General features: G+C 43.7%; 1 protein-coding gene across 9 annotated transcripts in view; it reads left to right on the top strand.

The window, feature by feature from the left end:
• Window positions 1–12,927, top strand: part of IL1RAPL2 (interleukin 1 receptor accessory protein like 2) — a 395,811-nt gene that overhangs the window by 170,023 nt on the left and 212,861 nt on the right. The window lies entirely within an intron of this gene.

Here is a 12,927-nt window from a genome sequence, read left to right as displayed (position 1 = left end):
GACATTTAAATAAGTTATCTAGATACTTATCTTTTTCACTGGGAGGCTTTGACTATGATCTTTTTTCTAAAGAGCAGCTGGGAGATTTATTAACTGTTCAATGGATGTTGGATGAGGTGAGCTGATGACATCTCTGTTCACACGTGTAATCCTTAATCAGGTCAAGTCACTCCAAGCGAGGCACTGAGCCTGTGTTTGGGATAAGTTTAACATTTGAACTGTTGCTTTAACTGGCAGTAATTCTGTTGTACTGTTTAGATTCTTCCTGTTCCCAGTGGAGACTCGATTAAGATCCAGAAATTATATTTTATCCTAAAAACTCTTCAAAAGAAACTGCATTTTATTCCCTGATAAACTTAGTCTAGAAAGGTTTTGCTCTCTGTTGAAGAAATGTAAGAAGTTGGAGAGTTACTTTATTCGTCCTGCTTCTCTGCTCACTACTTTCCCAGTTGCATAGATTAGCGGGTAGTCTCTGAGAATATCATATCATATCTAAAGACGAGGAGATAGTTTTAGAAAACTGTTTCTCTGAATTCCCCAGGAGCGTGCAGCTCGGTTGCTGCTTCTGATGCCATTTGTAGAGTTCCCGTGCCTGTAAGCCAGAGTTTATGATAAGAAAGAAATACCCAAAATACAGTTACTCAATACATGAACTTTTCTTTATGTATGATAATGCTGTAGTTACAGACTTCTTACTGCATTTTCCCCAGGAATTCTGTCATCCTTGGAGTCTGGAGCAGGTTAAATTAGTCTGTCGGCAGCGTACCTGCAAGAATCTCTGCCTGCAGGAAAACCATTAATTATGTTTAAACTGATTCTATGACAAATACTGGAGATGACCAAAGTTTCTTTCTTTTTCCTGCTCCACCCCAGAAAAGACCCTTTATAGATGAGTCTATTAGCTACATATTTTTTTCTCATTAAGAAAACACCTTTGTGTTTTATTGAACTGTGTACAGTTTTCTGAGTTGAGGATATTACTCTGGGAACTTGTTACCTGAACAAAGCGTCTCTTCTGTTATATGTCAGTTAAATCCACTTTGCTGCTTTTTTGTTTGTTTATTTATTTACTTTTTAAATAGGCACTGAAAATATTATAGTTGGAGACTTCAGGAAATTTTATTTAATAATTCAGCAGACAATCTTGCTATGACTTCACCAGTTGTGTGTTCGGTCAAACCATTGCATTGGCATCTTTCCTCTGTCTTTTTTTTTTGTATGGTCTTCACCTATAATAGTGTCTGAGTTGCAAGATCTTTATTCTTGCATCTATAAGGGGGACCTCAGGCATTACAGGTTGCTTTTGCCTGCCTACCTCTGGCACTGCTTCCCAGGTCACCCCCATGAGGGACCCTGCAGCAGACTGGGCACTGCTGAGCTCGCCTGCAGACCACCTCTGGGGACTTCACTCTGTGCTGCTCCGCATGAAACAAAGTGGCCTGGTTTGGAGAGCTGACTCCAGTTCTTGTGTAAATATTTCTATTGGGAAATAAGGACATTGTGGTGCTGGAGCGTGTCCAGAGAAGGGCAACAGAGCTGGGGAAGGGTCTGGAGAGCAGGTCTTATAAGGAGCAGCTGAGGGAGCTGGGGGTGTTTAGTCTGGAGAAGAGGAGGCTGAGGGGAGACCTTATCGCTCTCTGCAACTGCCTGAAAGGAGGCTGTAGTGAGGTGGGTGTTGGTCTCTTCTCCCAGCAAACAAGCAATAGAATGAGAGAAAATGGCCTCAAGCTGCTCCAGGGGAGGTTTAGATTGGATATTAAGAAAAATGTCTTTACTGAAAGAGTGGTCAGGCATTGGAACAGGCTGCCCAGGGAGGTGGTGGGTTCGCCATCCCTGGGGGTGTTGAAAAAGAGGTGTAGATGTGGCACTTCGGGGCATGGTTTAGGAGGCCTGGGGGTGTTGGGTTGACGGTTGGACTTGATGATCCTAGAGGTCTTTTCCAACCTTAATGCTTCTGTGATTCTATGATTTTGCCTTTTCTACCGATAAGGAAGTTCTTGTAGGACAATTTAATTAGGCCGTACATAAGGAGGTAACAGAACCAAGGTCCTGCCTGTAGTAGCACAGCAGATAACCTCATCTTTTATATCTTGTGTAGCGTGTCTTCCTTGTTGTGAAGGATGCAGCACAAGCTAAATTCTGTATTTTGATGTGTCAAACTGAGTTATCTAAAACATCATTTAAAACCTAGGTGGGCATTTTTTTCCTCTATGGTTTTTTATATTTGTCAAGTTGAAACATTCCAATTTTGCCTTGAAAGTTCATTGTAGTGAAAATGCTGTTTGGCTCCTAATCCTAACAGCTAGGTGTTAGGTATAAGCAATATATTTTTCTTGCTTAAATAGCCCCAAATAATTTCTATTTTAGGTTATCTAAAAGTCTGCTCTGCGTCCCCAAGATGAAGGAGGAATTATTTTTTCTTGGGAGATGCACCTGCGGGAAAAATTGCCTTTCACCTGTGCTTTTGTGCAGTGATTGTAAAAGCACCTCTCAGGAGACCTCTTTCAAGCTTCCATTTGCCCTTGGAGAGTAATAGTGTGGGGGATCACTTCTGCAAGGTGTGTTTGTAACTTGCAGTGCTTGGAACTGACTGCAGGTTTACTGCTGTTGTGTGTCGTTAATGTGTGGCCGTGGTTTGTCTTTCAGATATGCACTTCAGTGTGCAAAGCTGTTTGGATAGAAACAGGCTGATTTAAAATTACTCCAAGCCAAATGTGAATAAGAAACCTTCTAAGTTTTGTATATGAAAGTTTGATAACCCTTACATGAACGTTGCATTTTTTTTTATGTCAACAAGCATTACAGAATAAAGTAATTTTATAACATTAAATATTGGATGTTAAAAATGTAGCTAAAATATGTACTAAGGATGCTGAAATGTATGATCTAGTGAGGGTGTGCAGCTCTCTGTATATAGAACTGGATTTTGTAAGCTCAGAATTCCCAGGGGCATTTGGTTACCTAAATCTTTTAAAAGCCTCAGCCATAAATATCTCAATTTCTTCTTCCCCCCTCTCCCCACCTGTAACCCTTAACTGTATTAATGTAAGTCAAGTAAATCTTAGCGGAAACATAAAAATGGATCGAAGTTACAACACTGAGTAAGTAGTACCTTCAAAAGTTGGGGCATTTTTGGATTTGAGTTTCAATACGAGGTCACAGGTGGCTCGAGTTACAGAGAGCTTGTTGCTTTAATGAGATTCGGGGGTTGAGATGGCGTCTAAGATAGGACCAGTCGTCTTGAATCCAAAGGCTACTCCTGCTGGGGCCCAGAAGATAGGTGCTCCACATCCCCTCTCTAACTCTCTAGGTTGTGTAAGGATGGGAGTCAGAGGACGGAGTGTTTGTGATTGGCACAAGCAACTGCAGCTTTCTTTGTGTGGGATAGTGACTCTGTCATTATGCATGGATTCCATGGATATCAGAGTAGATGCAGAGGGAACAGCCAAAACTGACCTCTTCAAAAGAATCAAGAGGAGACATTTCCGTGTTTTGGAATTGTAATAATACAGGAGGATTTTCTTTTCTTCCTTAGGGTTGGAGAAAATATTGAGGTGTGGGCTTACATGCATTTGAGGCTGAGTGCAGCAAGAATCAAGTGAGTCAGAGAGAGTGCCTTGTGAGGAGCATCCATAAATTCTCATTTGATTCCTATTTATTTCTCCGCACTCATTCCTCATTTTGTTTCCCTGTTTGTTATTCTTCTGTCGGTTACTTGATCCTGGTTCCAATTCGCAGCAGGGCTGTGCTTGCTGTGGATTCAGATCCCATCACTTGCCACACACGGTCTGGTCTGCAGTGGGTCCTAGATGTGAGATACACTGAAAACACTGAGAAGGAATTGAGAGCAACTGCAGACAGACTCTGTGGCACCTCAGAGAGCTTGTACCTCCTTGCCAGTTGGTGAAATAGGGTCTGTTTCTTGCCCAGGAAACAAATGAAGAGCCATTAACCACCATCCATCTATTTGCACTAAGATTATAAATGTAAGTGGTTAAACTGCAGGTTGATGGTGATCATTTGTTAACGTGGCAGTGTGAGAAACCAGCCTCTTAAAGTCAGGCATTTAAATGTTTTAGGCAGTGAGAGTTTTCAAACTTACATTTTTGGTTCTATGTTTTGTCTTTTTCCACCCTTATTTTTAAATATGAATTGTGTTTGTCTCTACAAAAGGTGAAGTGATGAACAAAAGGTGTCAAAGATGTTTTGGGAGTCCTAAGTCAGCTTTGGGAAGAGGTTCTCAACGGGGTTTTGACTGTCTGCTTTGTCAGGGCAAGTTGCTGCATTAGAAGTCTTTTGTATTACAGCAAAGAGCTGAGAGGTGAATAAAAATTACATCATCTTGTTCGAAAATTGGTTTTCAAAGGTAACATTTTTAAGAAGAAAAATCCTTATTTTCTCTTTAATTTCATGATGAAATTTCAAAATTAAGCTTTTTCCTGAAAGTCCTATTTAGAAATCATAGAAACCAAACAGTTTTCTTTGGTGGTGGTGTTTTTTTTTCCCCTTCCTCATTTCAAACAGCTGCCACCTTCTATTCCTGCCCAGCAGGAAAAAGCTGAACTGTTTAGAAAGAGGGCAGTGGAAATTAACCACTTTCTCTTGCAATTTGACAGCCCTGTCCTTTTCCCATTCCCTCTTTTTAGGAAAACAGCCGAAGGGTATTAAAATAATCAAGTAGGAGTTGGATTTTCCTGCTTCCTGGTTTTGATACATTTGGCAGTGATAGGGGATTCTGTTCAACCCAGTGCTGCAAAGCACCCTCTATGCCTTAATAGATCTTGGAGGAATTTTAGTGATAATTGCGGTCCAGTTAAAGTATGCCTTTCCGCGATGGCAGGTCATTCTCTTATTTTATCATGTCAGCACCTACAACATACCCTGATATCCCATCTGAACCTTGAACAGTTTCTCAGTGTTGCAAATGGAACTGTTGACATAGGTAACTGTTATAAAAACGTACATTACTGCAGTATTTAGAAGGCAGAACAACAGTTTTCAATTTTATTTGCTGTTCACCTTTCCTAAAAAAATTTCCAACAGAAAATCAGCATCAGGAATTAAATCTCTTGTTGGTAGGTGATTACTTTGCAGATTTGAACACTGCAGTGGTTTCTGTAAACCGAGGGATATCGAAATGGAGCAGTGCTGTGCTAAGAGGCTAAACCATCCATGCTTCCAGGTAGCGTGTGAGGGATTTTATCTGTTCTGTTCTTCCTACTGGACCTATTTTTGCTATCTTTGCATAGCACTGTGTTGTGGGTGCGTTGTGCATATGGGCAGGCATATGTCGTGAGATGATTCTTTGGGGGGTGTTAGTCTATGTAATACAAAGACTTTTTGTCACTAGACCAGTCTGGCATTGCTCGTCTCTGAGCAGTCACAGGATAACTCAAGGGATCTGACACAGTTAGTGCTGAAAACAGTGAATTAGTTAAATACGGATGTTTTGGAAAAGATCTTGTACTTGATAGAGAATTGAAGTTCTACGATTCTTTGAACATTAATGTGAATTTACAGCTCTTGTACTTGCTAAGAAAGCTTGACCTAGTAATGCACAGGTAAAAATAATTCAATTGCAGTGGATGTACTTAGTGAATATCAAGTAAAAGCAAATGAAACAGATCACTGATTTTATGAGAAATAAAGTTATTGGATAAAATTCTACAGTACATACCAACTCCATATGCTGTCTTCGTAATGCTATAATTAAGCCAAAGAGTCATGTCAAACTGGCCTTTTCCATCTGCTCTGTGATCTGCTCAGGGAGCAATTTGGAAAGAATGACAGCTGACCTCAAAACTGATGTGTTCGGTTAATGCACGTTCCACCAGAGCTGATACTTAAACAGAGCTCGTCCACTTCCATATACGGGTATGAATTGTTCTTCGTTTAATTGGGAAAATCAAAATTGGGCTTGCTGTGAAGCAGGCTTGTTCAACATTTTTGCTTCAGTAAAGGCCTCTTGGTATTAGCTAAGCCATTTGATGGCTAATAAAAATATTCTTCCATTTTATTTGCAGCTATGTAAACTGCAGTGTGATGGCAAAAGTTTAAAATAGCACTGTTGGGTTTTTCCATTCATTTTTTTTATAGCTTTTGCCAAAACAAACCTGTTAATAATAAAGTCTCAAAAGTTCAGTATGAATAATTGACATGTGAGACACGTGAAACTTGCCCTGTATTTATAATACTAATTGATTTCATTTATTTTGCATCCCCTGTGAATTTCTCACTGCCAGTCTTGCCATTATCTTAATGTTGTTGTTTCCAGTAACACTCAGAAAAGTAATTTTAAAGGCAGGGGGTCTTTCAGCACAGATGCATCAGGTGTAAAGCTTCCTTTCCTCGGAGGTGATCAAATTGGCTAAAGGAAACCCCGTGGAATGGCACAGCTTAAAAACCAGGGTCTGTCCATCTGTTTGAATCTGTGCTATCTTGTGAAAGTCTGCTTAATGCTCGCTCCCACGAGTGTCTGTATGCAGATAATGCGGGCGTGTTTTAATGTTGTGACGGGGAAGTGTGAAAAATGTTAATGCTGGCGTCAGTGCGGTATCTGGAAGGTCATAGTCGTTCTTACAGAAGGCTAGCAAGGCCTGCTTGCCAGTGGCAAGCTGCAGTTAGACTTTCTGATTAGGAAAAAATAGTTCCATCTGCGTAGTCAGGCTGCTGGAAACCTTGAAACTCACCCTGTGCCTTAAAGCTGCAGGCAAACATCTGATCTTTGGAGACATTTAGATTCATGTCAGGGCTTCATATCTGGCAAAACTGCTGTGCCTTAAGCTGATGGGAATCTGCAGGGCTTTCCGTGAGCTGCTCGCCCTCCAGTTTTTTAAAGGTAGAGCCATCCACCTTAAAAATGTGGATCTTGCTCTGTAGTTAGTGACTGGCTCCAAATTCTGTCTTCCCATCAAATAGAAAAGTCTTACCAAACTCTTACTTCTTTGCAGTCAGTGAAAACTGACCAAGGTGGACAAACCTAATGTGACTCCTTGTACGTACTTTCTGTTGGTCTGGAATAAGAAAAGTAGCAGTTGAACACTTTGATGGAAAAATCTAATTTCTGACTGTATTTGATGAGCAGAGTAAAAATATAAATGTGGTTGAGAATGCTTTTTGTTAACTGTGTATTGTCTGGCTGGCTGATGGGTTCTGCCTCTGTGCGTGGTGGGCAGAGAGTCCTGGTGAGTGGCCATTCGCTGAGAAACAAACTCTGAGCCATCCACAGATTTTTAGCATCTGCCTTACTTCAAAGTCATCTTTAAAACAGAAGTTGAGACTTTAATCTGAGCCTCCCTGAAGTGTCCTTCCCATCCTTCCCCTCCCTGCTGCTTTTTGGCATCTCTGGCTTTGCCATTTATGCTCTCGCCCAGCCCCAGTGATTTTGCTGGAGGGAGTGCAGCTGGCTGTGCGGCTGGTGTCCCGGGACAGCCGCAGAGAGTCGTGCTGGTCCCTGCCTGCTGCTGCCCTTGGTGTCTTGGAGAAGAATTTTTCCACAGTCTTCAGCAGCTTGATGTTGGATGATTCAACTCACCACACACCATAGGCTTTTGCCAAGGGCTTTGTTCAAGCTGGAAGCAGTTCCAAGGTGAAATTCAGGCAATGAAACGTGAATGAATGAAGTGTGGTCACTTTTTTTTTTTCTTTTTAAACTTCTGGTGTGATTTATTGGGCAAAACTGGTTTTGGGAAACATTTTTCACTTCTGTTCTCTCTGCTTTTCCTGCCCCCTCTTCTGAAAGGTGAACGAATAGACATCGCCTGCTGTATCCCAAAGTCCCTGGTGCATAGCAGGGACCTTCTTTTCAGCCCAAATGGTCTAATTCTTGCAGAGCTGACAGAGATTCTCTGTGTGTAAGCAAGTGCTACCTCAGAAATCAGGAAAATAAGAAGACAGTAAGTAAGGACCAGCAAGAAAGTCAGAATTAGGAGCAAGGAACCTCCTGATGTATTCCTGTTTTACATACCAGAATGGGGCACTCCTCTCCGCTTGCCTGCATGCCAGGCATCGCAGGCTCAGGGGATACAGGAGGTGTGGTGCTCCTGCAGCGGTTGAGCGATAGGCAGAGCACGGTATGTTTGACACTGCCTTTTGTTGTGTGTTGAGAGGGGAAAGGTACTTTACCCCATTGTAGTTACTTGGGCAGCCTCGCGGCGTGGTGCCTCCGAGCAGCTAGCATAACATTTTATCATAACGCAGTTTCCCACCTCCGCTCTTGGGAAAGCCATATTGTGCCTCACAGTGGAAACTGCAGTAGCGGTGTCATCAGTAATGTACTGCACCGTGACTACGGATGAAACAGTGAGAGCGGGAGCGAGCAGAAAGGCATGCCTGGGGTGACCTGCTGAGGCTTTCTCGGGGAGGCTGCAGGTTTGAGTGGTCACAGGCTGGTCGCGGCAGGGCAGCGCCTCGGCACAGTGTCCGGCTGCCTTGCTTCAGCAGCGATGCGGAAAGGGAAGGGATGGGTGCCTCAGCTTCGGGTGGACGTTACAGAGCTTTTAATTCACAGTCTGTTAATTACGCTGTGGTGGAGCTTTACCCGTCTGGGGCGGCAGATTTGCACTGAAGTCTGCTGTCGGGGGTATTATGCAACGGTGTGTTATTTCAATGAAGTATTAAATAAAATTGTTTCCGCATCAGGAAATAGGGAGATGACCTGCCACAAAGCTTCAGTTAAACTTTCAAACGTGCCTGAACCTACTGACCTTTGAGATACAGTACCAGGCTCATCTTTTCGTTTTCCTTCAAACCTTGGCCAGATGGGATGGCTGGAGGCACCATATCAGTGCATGGGGGATGACCGCTAACGCTGTCACCATCATTTAAATATTGATTAGAGCATGCGGAGGGACCGTGTGATGACTGCTGTGGGAGGCTAGTAAGCAGAGTCCCCGTAGGCTTTTCTCTGCTTCGGCGAGCAGAAGGAGCCCATGTAACCACTGGGTCAGTGCTGCCACACAAGACCAGCCCTGCACGGTGCTCAAGCTGTAAATCATCGCGCCCATGCAAGGAGATTGCTCCGCGTCTGGTTAGGGGAAGCCTCAGCCTTCCCACTTGCTTACTGGGGCCCGTGCTGACGAGGTGTGTGGGGACGTGGTGCTGACAGCACCGGACCCGCTGCAGCCCACTGCCTTGGCAGCGCTCCCAGGCTCAGCTTTTGTAAACGCATCATGGGCATTTGAAGTCAGAGCTGTGGCAGGTTTAAAAGGTTGCAGTGCGGATCTGAAAGCCATGTGTGTGCAGTCTGGTGCTGTCCTATAAGGCTCGGTATCTGTATGTGTCCCTTGAGACTGCTCCTTCACTGGGGGTGGTGCTCGGGGGCATGCAGCCTCCTCGCTGCTGTGCATGCCCACAGGCTGCCGGAGCCGTGCAGCGGGACCGGGGAGGCTCTGCTAAGAGGCAGCATGCATTTGTAGTGGTGATGCTGCTTTGAGGTCCTGCTGTGTGCTCTCCTACTCATACCTGCACCCTGCTGCTGGAAAGAAGACAATTAAAGAGAGATGCCTGCATGTATGTTTCCCTTTGTCAGCACCAGCCCTCTTGAAGCTCTTCTGGGGAGAATGGGTCCTCCAGAAGAGGAGTATTGCCCACATGGTGCCCCGCTGTGGAGGTAGGCACAGCACACCCAGGGCACTCTGCCAAGTGGGGTTCACCATCTGCACAACTTGGAGATTCACGTTCCCCCCCAAACTGGTTGCAGAGGAACTTGCCCAGGGCCACCTGCCCCTTGGCTGACCATCCTGGGAAGGCAGGATCTCCCAGGTGCTGCTCTTAGGTACTTCTTGCAGGAGGTAAAAAAAAAAAAAAAAAGGCAGGAAAAGTAAGAATAAGAGGAAAGATCTTGCCAGTTACCATAATATTCTGGAATCTGGCTTTTATGTGTCCCTTTACACTGGCTCCTGGCACTGCATGACTGCTGTCGCATACTTTAACTGAGCCAAGGTGAAAAAAAGGCAATTAAACTTTAATCAGGGTCACTAATCACCTCAGGTATACATTTCCTTTTAAAACGCGATTTTTTTAGAAGACACTTTTTTTCCTTGCCTGCTCTGAAGCACAGGCGAGAGCAGCGTGGGTCAGAGGAGAAGCGGGGTGGGGTGGGGTGGGGTAAGCAGCGAACCTGCAGGGCACGGCCAGGAACCGCTGCCAGCCAAGACAAGCCACCGCTTCACACGTGCTGGTGCTGCGGTCTAATAGGATAGCGAGAGCAATTGGTGATGCTTATTAGGTTTCCTCCTGCTTTCAAATGAAAGCAAAGTTTTGCAAATAGCTTGCTGTGAAATGTGAAGACCTGGCTTGCAGCCCTTGAACTCCACCGTGACAAATGCGGAGATACAGCAGCCTGTTTGGAAGAAGCCACCCGTTCAATGCGGCCACAAGTAAAATTTTTGGCAACCTTTGCCCTGAACCATAAACTTGACTCTGTGGGATCTATGAGCAGTTGTCTGGAGTCCTGCAAAGCGTCCTGGCTCCATGGAAGGTTTGTACCACAGCTGGCTCACCCACTAGCTGCGTGAAAAGTGCACATCAGTGATTTTCCACTGTAGCATGAAGGATCTTTTATAGCACTTGTAGAAAAACTTCACCTTTTTTGAGCTATACCTTCATGGATATAATGCACTGCAGGTATGGGTGGAATGCAGTTACTGTTTTTTTAATGGACAGGCAGTGATGCTTGACCTTTGATGTGATTTGGGGATGAAAGCTTTGAAATACAAATAAAAAACTGTGTGAAGAAATTGGCCAAATAAGTGAGTTTTTTCTTTCCTACTGAACTGACAGCCTGGACATTTTAGGGCTCTGTCTGTTCAGAGAATAAGAGCAAGTGCCACACTGTCCCCTTAATGAGGATCACTCTCAACGTAATGCAGCCATATGGCACTAAACATTGCTCGCTGGCTCACGCGTGGGTGACAGCGCTGTTATCTCTGTATGGGCTGGCTCGCCCTCACCGCTGCAGTCCAGCTAGCAGCACAGTGTCTCTCCTGGTGATGATGTTACAGACATCTGTCTATTGCAGAATGGTTTGGGGCCATGTATTTGAGTCACATGGCTTCCCCACGTGGACCTCACCTCATCTCCATAGAAATAGGAATGCTCAAGGTCTTATTGCTGAGCTGTTGGGGCAGGTATTGTGTAAAAGCTGGGGCTGAGTGGAAAAGAAGGTACAAGTCAAGAAAGGCAGCACCAGGTCTTTCCAGGGAGCAAATAATGTTATTTTGATTACAATCAGAAACAGGCTTTTATAAATGAGAAGGAAAGCTAAATTCAGGAATCACAGTAGCTGTTAGGGAAATCAAATAGATAAATGATGCAGTTGGTCAGCTATAGCTCCTTGGTTTTTTCTTTTTATTTTTTAAACAGTGCACTTCAAGTCCTCAGCCAGCCCCTCTAATCTAAATGCCTCTCTTTTCATCTGTATTTTAAAAATAGTTATAAATAGGCAGGCTTGTGTAGCCAGCTGTCTCCAGAAGCAGACTGGGGTGTTAAAAGTTCAGGTAGAACATTCTTGTTCATCTATTGGAACGGAAAAGCTGGTGGGGTAAAAAGTGGGGAGACAAGATGGAAAAAACCCAACCCAACCCAACCACATCACAGAGCAAACCCACAACTTCAGGGAGCTTCTGGGTGCTGATGGGGAGGGGTGCCCATGGGTGGTGCTAGGTGCACACAGCTCCTCTGAGGAGGGCTCTGTCACAGTTCAGGGGTCCTTCGGTGCTCAGGGCTTAGCAGAGACGTCTGTGGTGTAATTCTAAATTGTGGCCTCTGCTCTTGGACTCTGACAACTCTGGGGTGAAATTAATGCGAGAGGCTGACGATTTCAGCCCAGGTTTAATTTTGATTATTACTTTTTTAACCTGGAGACTGAGCAAGCAATGAGCAGGATGGTCGTGCAGTGAAAGCTGTGGACTGCAGATTTGTGTTCAGATCCCTTCGCTACGATTACCTTCATCAGGAACAGTCTGAACAGTGTCTTTTTTAAAGAGTTACTGTGTATGAAAATGTTTTCTTGCCTTGGAGCTTCAAAATTTCTCTTTTCTTTAGGCAACAGGGATAACTATTACCTCCTTTTATCTACTTTTCTTATCAAGCTTGTATATTCCTGGGGATAAGCCCATTTTTATCTGTTTGATAAACTTCTGGGCATGGCCTGTGATTTTTATTCAGCAGGTTAAGTGGTGAATGTGCATAATAATCACACAGAGGAGATGACCAAGTGCTGTGTGGCTAAACCTTGGTGGCTGTACAAGTACCAGTTTACTTGCATGCTTGAACAGCAGAATTAAGGCTTTTTGAAAACTCTTGTGCATTTTAAAAATGCCAGTTAAGAGAGGATGGCCATTTTGACCCCTTTCTAAATGTGGTTTCAGTGTCACAGCCAGATATGATTTTTTTAATTGTCAGAGTTCCCCAAGACTTTCCCTTTTCAGCTTCATTCAGGTTTCTACGCTGAGGCTAGGAGTAAGAGGTACAGCTGCTCTGTGTGCTCAGATGACGGCCAGGGTGTATTTTGTATGAAAGCATGGAGACGTTGCACGCGTAGAAATGAACTTTCCAAAAATGTTTTTTTCTAGCATACTAGTTTACTAGTATAATAACCATTTTTAATAAACCAACAGTGTGTCAACAAGGCTATTGGCCAGATGGCACATTTAGTCAGGTTTAAAGTGCAGGTGTACTCTATGTAAATGACAATAACTCAGCACAGTAAAAGTAGTAAAAAAGTGGCCTCCCACATATTCACGTGGGCAAATATTAGGGGTTGGGAGGGATTTGCTGTAGTTCATTGCTAAGTGGCATAAAAGTACAAGAACAAGCAGATGGAAAATGTCATATTAGCATAGTTGTTTTGCAAGTGTTAGTGTTAACAAAACTCTTTGACAAAGTCTGTACTAGATAATTTTTTCTAACAAAACCAAATCAGAG

The sequence above is a fragment of the Phalacrocorax aristotelis genome, chromosome 11 (assembly GCF_949628215.1).
Source record: "Phalacrocorax aristotelis chromosome 11, bGulAri2.1, whole genome shotgun sequence".
NCBI classification, from domain to species: domain Eukaryota; kingdom Metazoa; phylum Chordata; class Aves; order Suliformes; family Phalacrocoracidae; genus Phalacrocorax; species Phalacrocorax aristotelis.
Note: the sequence above shows the minus strand (reverse complement) of the source record. Positions and strands in the feature narration are given on the sequence as shown.